This window comes from Capsicum annuum, chromosome 11, assembly GCF_002878395.1.
Source record: "Capsicum annuum cultivar UCD-10X-F1 chromosome 11, UCD10Xv1.1, whole genome shotgun sequence".
Classification (NCBI taxonomy): Eukaryota; Viridiplantae; Streptophyta; class Magnoliopsida; order Solanales; family Solanaceae; genus Capsicum; species Capsicum annuum.
The window spans coordinates 85,759,663-85,775,839 of record NC_061121.1 but is presented as its reverse complement, the minus strand read 5'-3'; positions in this window follow the sequence as shown (position 1 = coordinate 85,775,839).

The window sequence follows — 16,177 nt, the reverse complement described above, 5'->3', positions numbered from 1 at the left end:
TTGATTATCTCTTTCTTCACCACCTCTTACATAGAAGGATTAAGCCAACGCTGATGTTCTATACTTAGAACACAATCTGGTTCAAGTTGGATCTTATAAGTAAAAGACATGGTGAAATACCCACAATATCTACAACGGACCAACTAATGGCCCTTTTGAATCTCTATATCACCAATAATAAAGCTCCCACTTTTGTCTGTATCAAGTCAGCTACAATGATTACCGACAAAGTGTTGTTGGTCCCCAAAAATACATATCATAAATAAGGAGGGAGGGCCTCAACTCTAAGACAGGTAGTTCCTCAATAGATGGGCGAGCAGGTGAAGTGGTTCTTATAGATCCAAATCAAGCTTCTTTGGTGCAAAAGTATAAGAACCGATCCCATAAAGTGCACATACTATCTCATCGTAGTCTTCAATACCATCATTGTCAAAGTTCATAATCACTGTTGCTAAGGCTTCAACACCCAATCTTTTCTCTATATGAACAACCTCAGAAGTATCATCCCAATTAGTTATTGCATCAAGATTATGAAATGAGATTATCTCCTCCTCAGAAACATCAATCATTGATATGATCCTCAACTCATCTGGCTATTGCATGGACTGGCATACATTGAATATCACCTTCATATCGTTGAGTCTAAACATCAGATTTCCTAACTCCATATCAGTCAAAGTCCTTCCTATAGCTAGGAATGGTCATCCTAAGATAATCAAAACCTAAAAGTCTACTTCATAATCCAGTATTAAAAAATCAACAGTAAAGATAAAATAAGTTATACCAATACATCACATAGAATACCATCTGGCTTTTTCACTGTCTGATCTGCCATCACAAGTCTTAAAGGTGTGGGTCTGGATACCTCTAACCCCAACTACTTGAACATCACTAATAGCATAAGATTAATGCTATAACCCAGATCGCATAGTGCTCGAGCAAAGTTAGAAGATCCAATGGTGCAAGGAATGGTGAAAGCACTTGGATCCTCCTTTTTCTCTACCAACGATCTAATAGCAACAATACTGTAGTGATAAACATTGTTAGTTGTCTCATAACTGACTGTCCACTTATTGGTAACTAAATCCTTCATGAACTTTGCATATCCCGATATTTGTTGCAATGCCTCTATAAGTGGAATGTTAACAGACAGATCCTTTAACATAGATAAAAACTTGTAATATTTACCCTCTTCCTGCTTCTTTTTCAATCTCCAAAGAAATGTAGGGAGAAGTCTTAGGATAGTCTTCAAAATAGGCTTCTCAGCCTTATCCTTACCTTTGTTTTGTTCGCTACTATTATCAATATCAACAGGATTATTTTCTTTCATTGGATCAATCAAGGTAGGTATAGGCAAATCCATAGTGGTTTTACCACTCCGAGTGATAATGGCATGGTAATGATTGTTATTCTTTGGGTTTTGTACCATATTACTAGAAAAATACCAGGTTGCCTTTGATTAAATATGGTCGACATCTGGCCATATACTGCTCTAGTTGTTTGATTACGATAGCATGTGACTCAACTTTCTGATTCAACCCTAATAGGTGTGGTTTAATCTCTTTAAGGCAACTCTCTTGAATTTTTTGGCCTTTGACTAGTTTCGATAACATTGCCTCTATTTTGGAATCTATATCTCGGCTACCTAGTGGTAGGTATTTGTCACTCTTCTCTTTGTAGTCATCCCTGCATCTTCAATCACTATCTTGATGTCTGCTCCTGTCTTGATATCTATCATTATAATAGTTCCAACCTTGATTCCCTTACCTTGGGCTCATAAATCTACCAAATAATAATCTAGATACTTTGCTTCCTCTTCAGACTCAGTCTCAAAAGTTCTAGAAATAGAACTTTATTCCCCTACTTCATTCACTTTCTCAACACTCATTATTACAAATTATTTTGTAAAAAGCCCAATATCTGTTCGAAGTTGGGAAACCTCTTATTCTATCGAATCATGACCAACTCCATAATCATTAGCTGCTCCAATAGCATAAGTACCTGCACCTCTCTTAGCATCTCTAGTATGGCAACCTTGATTAGTCACAAAAATATCATCTAGCATATCTTTCATAGCATCCCACCGAAGATGCATAAATGCACCTCCCAAAATTATATCTGCCATTGCTTTCAAACTGATATTCAGTGATCTGTAAAATATTTCCAATAAATTTTACATGGTAATTCTGTGATTAGGTACCATTCTTTTTTAACCTAAACCATGCCTATACATGGATTTTGTAGGTAGCTGTCTAAAATTATAAATTTCATTCTTCAACTGTAGCATCCTTACAGGAGGATAGAATCTATTCAGATACTACCTATGCAACTCATGCCAAGTAGTGATTAAACCTCTCAGAAGTTCCCCTACCCATAGTGATGCTTCTCTAATTAGCTAAAACAGAAACAACCTCAACCTCAAAGCTTCTTGGTTCACCCCTGAAATAGTATACGTCGTATAAATCTCAATAAAATAAGCAAGATGCATGTTCACATCATATATTTATGGATAAACTACCCTTGATGATAAATGATTAGATATAAAGGTATGCTTCTCCTTACTTCTTTTTTACTTTATCCCTTTTGGGGTTTGTCATTTACTTTAGCCCTCATGGGGCTTGCTCTTTACTTTGTCCCTCGTAGGCCTTGTCATTTACTTTATCCCTTATGATAATTGTTCTTTATTATTGATATATTTATGTAATAATGATGCCCAATAAATATAGAGGATATGATGATGATATAATGATACCCAATGCATTCGAATGATATTATTATGATATATTGATGCCCGACAAGGCTGGAGGACACTATGATTATGATATTGATACCCGGTTCGAGTCTGGATTATATTATTATAATATTGATATCTAGTTTAAGTCTGAAGAATATGATATGATATTGATACCCGGTTCGAGTTCAAAGGATATGAATATGATATTGATACCCAATTCGATTCTAGAGAATATGATTATGATATTGATATCTAGGTTGAGTCTGGAGGATATAATGAGGATATAATGATGTTCGACAAGGCCGGAAGATATGATTATTGGTGTGCCTATGTGTGCACCTACCGATTGAATCTGGCTAGACCTATGTATGGTAATTATATATTTATTTATGTTCTTGTATAGCTAGCTATATTATTGTTATTAGTGGTATCGATTATAGTCTTCTAATGAGTTAAGATATAAATTAGTATAGTTGTTGATGTAAGAATGAAAGATGCTTAGTGGTGGATATTACTTAAGTGGCTAATAGTGATAAGTAGATTTGTGAACCTTAGTGATAAGGAGGTCTAGTGAAATTGATGGCTATTAACAGGGATGATTATTTCATTATGGTTGCTAGTGATAATGGGTTTAGCAGTGGTGATGATTAGTTGCTATTGATGACTAATTTTTTTATGTTGATTAATTATTTAACAAAGGTTTGTGGATTAATGATGCTAGCTAATAAGAGATGTTAGTTGAGAGATAAATAAGTGTACTTATGGTGATTAGTGGTCTTCTGTTAGATGGTGACTAGTGGGATTATGTTGGCTAGAAATAAATATTAGTTAATTAGAGAATATGGTCTAGTGGTGAATCTTGACTAGATGCTACTTTTGGCTAGTCAGTAAATAATGGTTAGTAGTTAATCCATGAATGGTGACTAAGTGATGAATATTAGATGGATAATAATTAGCAGTTATATGATAACAAATGAAAAAGTGATTTACTAATAAGCGTTGGCTAGCTAATAACGGTAAATAGGGTATATTGATGAGATAGATACCTGTATGGTGGTATGATTATGGTTATGATTATATTGGTATATGTTATTCAATTGTGATTATTGATGATAATTATGAATGTTAACCAATGGCCGTTTGATGAAGATTATGGAAAACCATGGATAATGAGAAGTTGATCGCATGTGTGTGTGTGTATAGATATGTCTCTTGATTATTTTATGTCTCTTGAATACGCTCTCCAGTGTTATAGGATGCCGTGATAGGTTCTTTACTTTATGTTCTCTCGGGTGTACTCTCCGGTGGTATGGAACGCCGTGATGGGTTCCTTTACTTATGCACTAGTTGGTGTATGGGCGCCAACTTTTTACTCCTGTTTGCTTGTAATTGCACTTGTGTTGATTTATGATTTAGAATCATTTATTTGTTATGTACGACGATATTGGCATGCGTTGATGCCTTATATCATATTGTGATTTTGATATTTCATATTTGTGATATTCAGTGATATTAGCATGTATTGGTGCCTTATGTTATATGTTATTCTGAATTACTTACTTATTATATATAGTGATGTTGGATATGATTCAGGTTTGATTTTGTACCTTGACTTAGTTATGATTATCTTGCACTTTATCGTTCCTATATCATAATTTAGCTCAATCAGCCGATGATGCCTACTAAGTATCCATAGTTTTGGTACTCATACTACACGTTTGTACCTTTTTATTCTGATTTGAGTATTAAGTGTCATTGTTGATTGTGGTTCGTACAGTAATTGATTTTTGGAGATAGGGTGAACTCTTGGAGTTTGAGTCACCGGATTTCTTTTTTTTCTTGTATTCAGTCTTAAGCATTCGAGACAGATGTATTAACTATTCTAGATTTGGAATTGTATTGATACTGTTAGTTGCTCTTGTACTAGCTCTACCAAGTTTTGGGATTGGTATCTCGTTTGACTATTTATTCTATATAGCACCCTTGTGCTTATAATTGATGTCCTTGGAATTTTTCCTATGTTGGGTCTTTCTTACCTAATTAACCCATTGTGTTAGCTCTGGGTTATGGTATTGGCTTACCTACTGGTGGAAATTAGTAGGTGTCATCATGACTCATAAATTGAATTGTGGCATGTGATCATTTCCAAGAACAAAGAACAAAGAGATATGTCACCAATGCAACAAATAGAAGACATTAGTCCCTTCAAGAGTACTGCCAGACAATTTCAAATGAAAAAGATACCATATACAGGTAAAAATAATAACTTCATACACAGAGGAAGTAAAGAAAGATTTGATGAGAAATCCTGACATGGAGAATGCATCAGTCGTTTTTATGGCATATGTTTATCATACCAGAACAATAAAAAGGATTTCTTAGTAGGAGAATCACAAAGCATCCAAAGCAATGATGAAACTAATTTTGATGTGTACCTGCAAAATTTCAAAGAAAAAGTTAAAGAATCTTCCACATCAACAAAAGATAAAGGAAAGGGAATAAAATTATGACAGATCAGACATCAGGCCCCATATCATAAAATAATTTGAAACAAAGACATGTTGGGATAACTTTCATAAAGCATATTTTACATAGCTTTTATAAATCATCTTTTAGAAAGATGTGACAAATAAAGTAAGTTAGTCAACATAGTTATGATGTACTAGTAGATTAGTGAAAGTGTAATACCCTAATCGTTCCTTAATCTTAAATCCATCTTTTGAAGCAAATATGAACGACTTCAAAGGTGAATGATATTTAAACCATGTTTTATTTCTCTAATTTCTACTTTCTATCACGTGGATATTTGAGTAAGCTTTTTGTCGATACCAAATTCACCCAAATTTGACCCTCGGGTGAAGATTTAGAGCCATTTTAGTGAGACGGTGTGCCACCTGGCTCTTTAGCACGTTGCGGAGCCTGCCAAAATTGCAATTGTCATTTTCCAGTGAGCCTCCATGATATTGACACATTGTGCTAAGGCTCAATTTTAGGATTGTCAAATTCCAGTGCACCAACGCGATTCCACCACGTCGCAGTGCCTTTCAAGGTCACGACCAAGGTGACAACGCAATTTCACCACATCACGCCACTGAGCAGTTTCCCAATTGTCAAAATCTAGTGAAGGTCTATGATCATGGCGCGTCGCGCAAGGCCAAAACTCAGGCTCCAGTTCTAGAATTTGCTCAAGGGTATTTTGGTCATTTCTGCCCATTTTGGCCTCTATATATATACATAAGTAGAGAAGAGCAATTCATTTTCTCTCCAATCTCTTCCAAGAAATATCTAGACCTAATGTTTCTCTCCTCCAATTTCAAATCCAAATCTTCTCCAAAAAAATTCAAGAATCTTTCATATAATTCACCGAGTTGTTCAAGAATCAAGTTCTCTAAGTCAAAGGTATCAAGAAACTTAGCTCAAAAGTGTGAAGAAGAGTTTCCAATCAAGTCTTTTCATCTTAAAATTATAATCCCAGGTATGTGGGACTTGAAAAAGAATATTCTTTCATTCTTGTGCCCAAAGAATTGATATTTACTATTGGAATTTCATGATCCTTACAGTGGGTTTACACCCAAATTTCTTTATTTATGATTTATGAGATTTGAATTGATTAAGTTTGATATTTATGATTATTTTACCATCATATTTCTTAAATTGAGAATTTACGCCATGAATTATATTTTGTTATTATGTATTGATGATTTCTAAGTGATTTAAGATAAGTGTCATGAGTTATGCATTTTCATGAGAAGATAGAGTATTGAATATATATCGATGTTGAGCTTAAGGGTCAAGAATGAGTCCTATGATGTTTTCTTGAAGCTTTTGATACTTGATATGATTTGATAAGCAGGTGTACTTGATGTTGAGAAAGATTGTTTGAGTTTGAGTTAAGTTAGGAATCCACAAGTTTTATATGATTTACAGATGAGATATATTTATGATTTGGTCTTTATGATAGACCTTTGAGTTGATTAAGGTGGATTTCCTAACGCGTTCTGAGCTGATTCTGGGAGGAGTATTTATCACCAAGTGGGAAGTGTAGGTTCAGCGCATCCTACTTCCCAGAACTACGTGCCATCATAGGATTGAGATTTGAGGGCCAAAGATCCGAGTTTGTGATCACAGAGATGAGTTTGAGGCTATACTTCCTGGCAAGAGTATAACTCTCCCGCCAATGTGGGGTTTCTTCCTTAGGAAGGCAAAACGTTAGACTCCATGCGTCTCACATGGTTTATGTCGGTTATAAGAAACTCTCAAGTCTATAATAGTCTAAGTTTATTGATTTACCAAGTCACTTTAAGTCATGAGTTAAAGAGTTTGAGTTGAGTCTAACAATTTATGAGATTTGTGAAGCATGTGTTATATCTATGATTTATGGAAATTATGTTTCAGGAAATTCAAGCGAAGATAGTCGTTATTGTCAGCATTCATGACTTTATTTTACATTTATGATATTGTTTATAAGTGTTGCATACACCTCCACATACTTAGTACAATCCCAAGTACTGATTCCCATACTCTTCTATGTTCTACATTTTCTCGTGATGTAGGTTCAGGTGCTCAATCTCAGCAACGACAATGATCTTTGAGTACCTCCATCTACATTCTTACAGTTGGTGCATCCTCATGGTTCGAGGACCTATGTCCCTGATTTTTGGCCTTGATAGTAGATGGTTGTTTCTTTTTAGTTCAGGCAAGTCAGTGGGGGATCTGTCCCAATAGCTCCTCAGTCTTTTTTAGTAGAGGCTTTTTCAGACTAGAGTACTAGTATGTATAGAACTTTTAGTACTTTATTTGTATAGGCCAATATTTCTTCGTATCACAGTATGCTCATGACATGATTATTCTTCCCTAATTTTAAAATGATTAGTGTTATAGTGAGTTTTGAAAGTAATGACAGGCTTAAAGGGTTAGCTTGAGGCCACGTGTGACCTTAAGCAACGTGTGACGTCTCAGGATAGGTTCTTGGAGCGTTACAATCTTGGTATCAGAGCCTAAGGTTTGAAGAGTCCTAAGGAGTTTGACGAGCCACGTTACGTAGAGTCTTGATCATCGGTGTGTAGTGCGCCACATCTATAATTAAGAGGCTATGGGATATTTTAGGAAAAGTTGTTTTTTTCTTTCAAAAGTCTATCATGCCTACAATTATTTCTCTCTGCTATTAATTTATGCTCTATTATGACAGAAAATGCTTCCTCGTAGCGCTCACAAAAACAACAAACGACCTCAACCTGTTGATCCTTTAGGTGAGACGGTATCCCATACTGAATTTCAGGCAGCTTTTCAAGTGCTAGCCCAGGCAGTTACCGCCAATGCTCAGACCCATGTTTAGGCCGTAGTTCCACCTCTAAAGGAAGATAATTTAGAAGCAACTCGGGTTCATGATTTTATGCGAATGATCCACCAGAGTTTTATGGGTCAAATACAGGCGAGGACCCACAAATATATCTTGATGAGGTAAAAAAAATCACCCAAATTATGCATGTAACGGAGGAAAAAAGTGTGGAGCTAGCTTTCTATCGCTTGAAAGATATTGCTTATGATTGGGTGGAGATGTAGAGGAAGAGTAGAGGGGAGGATGCCTCTCCCATGACTTGGCAGTTATTCCAGGACGCGTTCTTAGACAGATTCTTTCCCCCGGAGCTGAGGGAAGCAAAATTAGAGAAATTTATGAACTTGAAATAGGGCCCTATGATAGTTAAGGAGTATTTCCATGAGTTTAACCAGTTATCTAAGTATGCTTCCGGTATGATGGCTGATTCTAGAACTAGTATGAGTAAGTTTTTGGCTGGTGTATCTGGTTATGTTATGAAAGAGTGTAGATCCGCTATGTTTAATAGGGACATAGATCTTTCAAGACTAATGATTCATGTTCAGCAGATTAAATCGGACAAGGTAAAGGAGAGAGATAGAGTAAGGAAAAATAAGAGAGTTATATCAGAGAAGCAGGGGTATGGTCAGACTAGATTTTCTAGAGGGAATCGCCCTCAGTCCCAGAACCGTTCACTTATGCCAGCACCTTCATCAGCCAGTGCTCCCGCATTTAGAATTAGGCAGGAGTAGGGTAATAGGCCTACTATATCCAGGTCCCAGGATAGTGTGAGTAATAGACCTCGTCCTTCCCCATGTCTGAAGTGCGGTAGGGACCATCCTAGTGAGTGCTTAGTCGATCGGAGGGGTTGTTTTGGTTGCGGCAAGTTGGGCCACAGATTCAAGGATTGCCCATATGCTAGATAGTGAAGTCGTGATGTTCGTCCTCAGAGTCAGGATATTAGTGCTCCAGCCTCTTTAGTTCATCCTAATCCTCCTCAGGGTGCCTCATTTAGTACTGCAAGTGGTCAGCGCCAAAATTTCTTTTATGGTATACCACCCCACCAGGAGCAGGAGGATTCACCAAATGTTGTTATTGGTACGCTCCGTATATTTTATTTTTATGTGTATGTGTTGATGGACCCTGGGTCAAGTCTTTCTTATGTGACTCCATTGGTGGCTGTAAATTTTGAAATCAGTGCTGAAAAGATTCCTGAGCCTTTTCTAGTATCTACCCCAGTAGGTGAATCTGTTATTGTTAAGTAAGTGTATAAAAAATGTCCTATTACTGTCCTTAACAAAATTATGTTTGCAGACTTGATTGAGCTAGACATGGTTTATTTTGACATTATTCTGGGTATGGATTGGCTTTACTCTTGTTATGCATTTATAAAATATCGTACCCGTGTAGTCAAGTTTTAGTTTCCCAATGAGCCAGTATTTAAGTGGTCTAAAAATTCTGTAGCTCTCAAGAGTCATTTTATATCCTACCTTAAAGCCAGGAAATTGATATCCAAGGGTTGTATCTATCATTTGGTTCGAGTTAAAGACACTAAGTCTGAGACTCTGACTATTCAGTCCATTAGTGCTGTCAATGAGTTTCTTGATGTTTTCTTAGAAGATCTCCCAAGGGTACCTCCCGATAGAGAGATAGAATTAGGGATTGATCTTCTTTCTGATATGCAGCCTATTTCTATTCCTCCGTATCATATGGCCCCCGCAGAACTTAAGGAGTTGAAGGAGCAACTCAAATATCTTCTTCATAAGGGTTTTATAAGGCCCAGTGTGTCTCCTTGGGGAGCACCCATTCTATTCGTGTGAAATAAAGATGGTTCATTACGTATATGCATTGACTATCGTCAGCTCAACAAGGTCACAATCAAGAACAAGTACCCTTTTCCTAGGATTGATGACCTATTTGGTCAGCTGTAAGGTGCCAATTATTTCTCAAAAATAGATTTGGGATCCGGTTATAACCAACTTAAATTCAGAGAGTATAATATTCCAAAGAAAGCTTTTCTCACCCATTATGGTTATTTCAAATTCCTGGTCATGTCCTTTGGGCTAACTAATGCCCCAGCATCTTTTATGGACCTCATGAATCGGGTGTTCAGACAGTACTTGGATATGTTTGTTATTGTGTTCATAGATGACATCCTTGTATACTTCTAAAATGAAAATGACCATGCAGATCATCTCCAAATTATCTTGCAAACCCTTAGAGATCATTAATTGTTTGCCAAATTTAGCAAGTATGAATTTTGGTTAAGGTGAGTTGCCTTTCTGGGTCATTATTTCTTTTGAAGGTATTCAAATTGATCCTCAAAAGGTAGAAGCTGTGAAAAATTGGCGTAGACCTATTTCCCCATCTGACATTAGGAGTTTCTTGGGTCTAGCTAGTTACTATCATCGTTTTGTTGAAGGTTTCTCCTCCACTGTTGCTCCTTTGACCCGGTTAACCCAAAAAAAAGTTAAATTCTAATGATCAGATTCTTATGAGAAGAGTTTTTAGGAGTTGAAAACTCGACTCACTTCAGCCCCTATGATGACCCTGCCTAATGGTGTAGATGATTTTGTGGTGTATTCCGATGCTTCTAGAGTTGGGTTGGGTTACATATTGATGTAGAAGGGTAAGGTTATAGCCTATGCCTCCCGACAGTTGAAACCTCATGAGAAGAATTACCCGGCCCATGATCTTGAGCTAGCTGCAGTAGTTTTTGCCTTAAAAATCTGGAGACACTACTTGTACGGTGTTCATATTTATGTCTTTACGGATCACAAGAGTTTGCAGTATGTGTTTACTCAGAAAGAGTTGAACCTGCGGCAGAGGTGATGGTTATAATTGCTGAAGGGCTATGATATGAGCATGTTGTATCACCTGGGTAAGGCCAATGTAGTGGCGGATGCCTTTAGCAGGTCGTCCATGGGTAGTGTGACGCATGTAGAGAACGATAAAAAGGAATTGGTTTGCAAAGTACACCATTTGGCTAGGTTGGGTTTTAGATTGCTTGATTCAGCTGAGGGTAATGTTTGGGTTCAAAGTAATTTTGAATCTTCTCTAGTTTCAGAAGTAAAGAAAAAGCAGGATATGGATTCTCATTTGGTCGAACTGAAAGGGTCCGTTAAAGACCAAAAAGTGGTGGTTTTATCCCAAGGCGTAGATGGTGTATTGAGGATTCAGAATAGATTGTGTGTGCCTGAGGTTGATGATCTAAGAAAGAGATTATGGCTGAAGTGCATGGCGAACGGTATTCTATTCATCCCGGTGCTACCAACATATACCACGATTTGCGGGAAATTTATTGGTGGAATGGTATGAAGAGGGATATAGCAAAGTTCGTAGAGAAGTGTCCAACTTGCCAACAGGTGAAGATAGAGCACCAGAGACCCGATGGTATGTTGCAAGAATTTAGCATTCCTACTTGGAAGTGGGAAGTGGGGAACATAGATTTCGTGATCGGTTTACCTCTCTCTCTCGTCATCATGATTCTATTTGGGTCATTATAGACAGATTGACTAAGTCAACACATTTTCTGCCAGTACATGCATCTTTTACCGCTGAGGACTATGCTAAGTTGTACATCCGAGAGTTAGTCAGGTTGCATGGAGTTCCGTTGGCTATCATCTCCGATAGAGGTACTCAATTTACTTCTCAGTTTTGGAGAGCTTTTTAGAAAGGTCTTGGCACCCAAGTTTATCTTAGCTCTGTTTTTCATCCGCAGACAGATGGTCAGGCTGAGAGGACTATCCAAACTTTGGAGGATATGTTAAGGGCATGTGTTCTTGATTTCAAAGAAAGTTGGGATGATCATTTGCTATTAATTAAATTTTCTTATAACAACAGTTTTCATGCTAGCATTAGAATGGCTCCATTTGAGGCTTTATATGGAAGGCGATGTAGATAACCCATAGGTTGGTTTGAAGTGGGTAATGTTGCTGCGATTGGAACTGATGTTGTGTTCGAGGCTATGGAGAAAGTTAAGTTGATTCAGGAGAGGTTGAAGGTAGCCTAGAGTCATCAAAAGTCGTATGCAAATGTGAGAAGAAGAGCTCTTGATTTTGAGGTTAATGATTTGGTGTACTTAAAGATTTCACCCATGAAAGAGGTGAAAAGATTTGGAAATAAAGGAAAGCTTAGTCTCCGATATGTTGTCCCTAATAGAGTTTTGAATCATGTTTGGAAAACAACTTATGAGATTGAGTTTCCTACGGAGTTGTCAATTGTCCATCCTGTCTTTCACGTTTCTATGCTCAAGAAGGACACTGGTGATTCTATTGTGGTTGAACCATAAGAGAGCTTAGATGTTCGGGATAGTCTTTCTTATGATGAAGTTCCGGTCTAGATCCTAGATTATCAAGTCCGTAGACTAAGAAACAAGGAAGTTCTCTTGGTTAAAGTTCTGTGGCGAAATCAATCAGTTGAGGGTGCTACTTGGGAAGCAAATATGCGAACCAGATACCCTCATCTCTTCTCCATGAGTTCAAATCAAACCGAGGGTACTATTCTTCTTTAAATCAGTTTCCTACTAATCCAGCATATTTAGTTGTATAGATATTCATTCTATGATTCATACATTCTATGGAGTACTCAAAAACCTAGAGTGAAGTAAGTCAATTGAGAAAATTGTTCCCATAAAGTATTTTCTATTCCTCTTTGATCTTGATCCTAACTAGCAACATTCGAGGACGAATGTTTCCAAGGGGGAGATATTGTAATACCCTGATCGTTCCTTAAACTTGAATCCATCTTTTGAAGTGAATATGGATGACTTCCAAGGTGAATGATGTTTAAACCGTGTTGTATTTCTCTAATTTCTACTTTATATCACATGGAGATTTGAATAAGTTTTTTTTTAATACAAAATTCGCCCAAAGCTGACCCTCGAGTGAAGAGTTAAAGCCATTTTAGTAAGACAGTGTGCCACTTGGCACTTTAGCACATCACGGAGCCGGCCAAAATGGCAATTATCATTTTCCAATGAGCCTCTGCGATATTGACGCGTCGTGCCAAGGCTTAATTTTAGGATTGTCAAATTCCAGTGCACCAACGCGATCTTGATCCTAACTAGCAACATTCAAGGACGAATGTTTCCAAGGGGGAGATATTGTAATACCCTGATCGTTCCTTAAACTTGAATCCATCTTTTGAAGTGAATATGGATGACTTCCAAGGTGAATGATGTTTAAACCGTGTTGTATTTCTCTAATTTCTACTTTATATCACATGGAGATTTGAATAAGTTTTTTTTTAATACCAAATTCGCCCAAAGCTGACCCTCGAGTGAAGAGTTAAAGCCATTTTAGTAAGACAGTGTGCCACTTGGCACTTTAGCACATCACGGAGCCGGCCAAAATGGCAATTATCATTTTCCAATGAGCCTCTGCGATATTGACGCGTCGTGCCAAGGCTTAATTTTAGGATTGTCAAATTCCAGTGCACCAACGCAATTCCACCGCGTCAGGGTGCCCTTCAAGGTCACGACCAAGGTGACAACGCCATTTCACCGCGTCGCGCCACTGAGCAGTTTGCCAATTGTCAAAATCCAGTGAAGGTCCACGATCATGGCGCATCGCGGCAAGGCCAAAGCTCGGGGCTTGAACGAGAATATTCTTTCATTCTTGTGCCCAAAGAATTGATTTTTACTATTAGAATTTCATGATCCTTTCAAATGGGTTTACACCCAAATTTCTTTATTTATGATTTATGAGATTTGAGTTGATTAAGTTTGATATTTATGATTATTTACTATCATATTTCTTAAATTGAGAATTTATGTCATGAATTGTATTTTGTTATTATGTATTGATGATTTCTAAGTGATTTAAGTTAAGTGACATGAGTTATGGTTTTCCATGAGAAGATTAAGTATTGAATATATATCGATATTGAGATTGAGGGTCAAAAATGATTCCTATGATATTTTCTTGAATCTTTTGATACTTGATATGATTTGATAAGCAAGTGTACTTGATGTTGAGAAAGACTGTTTGAGTTTGAGTCGAGTTAGGAATCCACAAGTTGTATATGATTTACAGATGAGATATATTTATCATTTGATCTTTATGATAGACCCTTGAGTTGATTAAGGTGGATTTCCTAACGCGTTCTGAGCTGAGTCTGGAGGAGTATTTAGCACCGAGTGGGAAGTGTGGGTTCAGCAAATCCTACTTTTCTAGAACTACGTTCCACCTTAGGATTGAGATTTGAGGGCCAAAGAGCCGAGTTTGTGATCATAGAGATGAGTTTGAGGTTATACTCCCTGGCAAGAGTATAACGCTCCCGCCAATGTGGGGTTCCTTCCTTAGGAGGGTAAAACGTTGGACTCCATGCATCTCACTTGGTTTATGTCGGTTATAAGAAACTCCCAAGTCCATAATAGTCTAAGTTTCTTGAGTTACCGAGTCACTCTAAGTCATAAGTTAAAGAGTTTGAGTTGAGTCCAATGATTTATGAGATTTGTGAAGTATGTGTTATTATCAATGATTTATGGAAATTATGTTTCAGGAAATTCAAGCGAAGAGAGTCATTATTGTCCGCATGCATGACTTTTTTTTACATTTATTATATTGTTTAAAAGTGTTGCATACACCCCCACATACTCAGTACAATCCCAAGCACTGATTCCCATACTCTTCTATGTTCTATATTTTCTCGTGATGTAGGTTCAGGTGCTCAGTCTTAGCAGCAACAATGATCTTTGAGTACCTCCATCTACATACTTATAGTTGGTGAGTCCTCGTGGTTTGAGGACCTATGTCCCTAATTTTTGGCCTTGATAGAAAATGGTTATTTCTTTTCAGTTCAGGCGAGTCAGTTGGGAATCTGTCCCAATGGCTCCTCTGTCTTTTGTAGTAGAGGCTTTGTCAGACTAGAGTACCAGTATATACAGAACTTTCAATATTTTGTTTGTACAGCCAGTATTTCTTCGTATCACAGTATGCTTATGACATGATTATTCTTCCTAATTTTAAAATGATTAGTGTTATAGTGTGTTTTGAAAGTGATGACCGGCTTAGAGTGTTAGCTTGAGGCCATGTGTGGCCTTAATCACCTTGTGACGTCTCGGGATAAGTTCTTGGGGCGTTACAGAAAGTCACATTTTTCGTTATCTAGTTTTTAATTTATCATTTACAGTAGAGAATCTTCTATATAAGGATCTCATTTTATGTATGCAGAGGCAGGTTTTAAAACCAACTCACTTTTTTCACTCTTTTTCACTCTCATTGTAAGATATTTATCTATCAATAAAAGTCTAGTAGTTTATTTAATTTTCAGAAGGCACTGGTTAAGCTCTTTAATTTTTAAGGTACTTTAAATTTCTGTTGTTTTTTTTTATTATCTTTACTGCAACTTAGTCTAAATGAGGCAAATATTCACAAAATTCACCTAATTGTTGTCTTTCGTTGAGACGATGTCTTTTGATTTATTGATTCAACCTAATCTTATTACATAAGGATAGCCCTTCTTTAGTACAATATTTATCAATTTTTCATAGGTATAATCATCATAATTTATACTTATTGCGGATCTTCTAAGAACTTTTCTAACTCTCTCCGTAAAAAATGTTGGTTAACCATCTATAAATTTAGACTTTCAGTGATAATTATTACTTTCTGGTAATTCCATCTCAATAAAAATACATTTTTGAATCATCTAAAAGATGTTAGAGTCTTACATCTTAAATTTTGAAGCATAGTTCTAGTAGTCTTACTATTATTAGATCATCTTCCTGAAAAATATTTCATAATATTAAGGATTAAAGTATATACTGCATTTTGAACTGGTTGACTATCTTCTTACTTAATTGATTATAATATTCTAGAAAATTGATTTTTATTATTATTATTATTATTATTATTATTATTATTATTATTATTATTGTTTATAGTAGTAGTAGTCATCTATCTATATCTAATAGGAGATACAAATCTCTCTCAATATTGTCAAGTTTAAGCACTTGAAAAATCAACGTGTAAAAATTTAAAAATAAAAATACAATCTTCAAATCAAAAAAAATAAATAAAAAACTGTCAAACACTTTCATCCAATCACCCACGAATTAAAAAATCAATTTAAACTGAAAATTTGGAGTATGTAAAATAATTTTCAAATAAACACCTACAAGATTG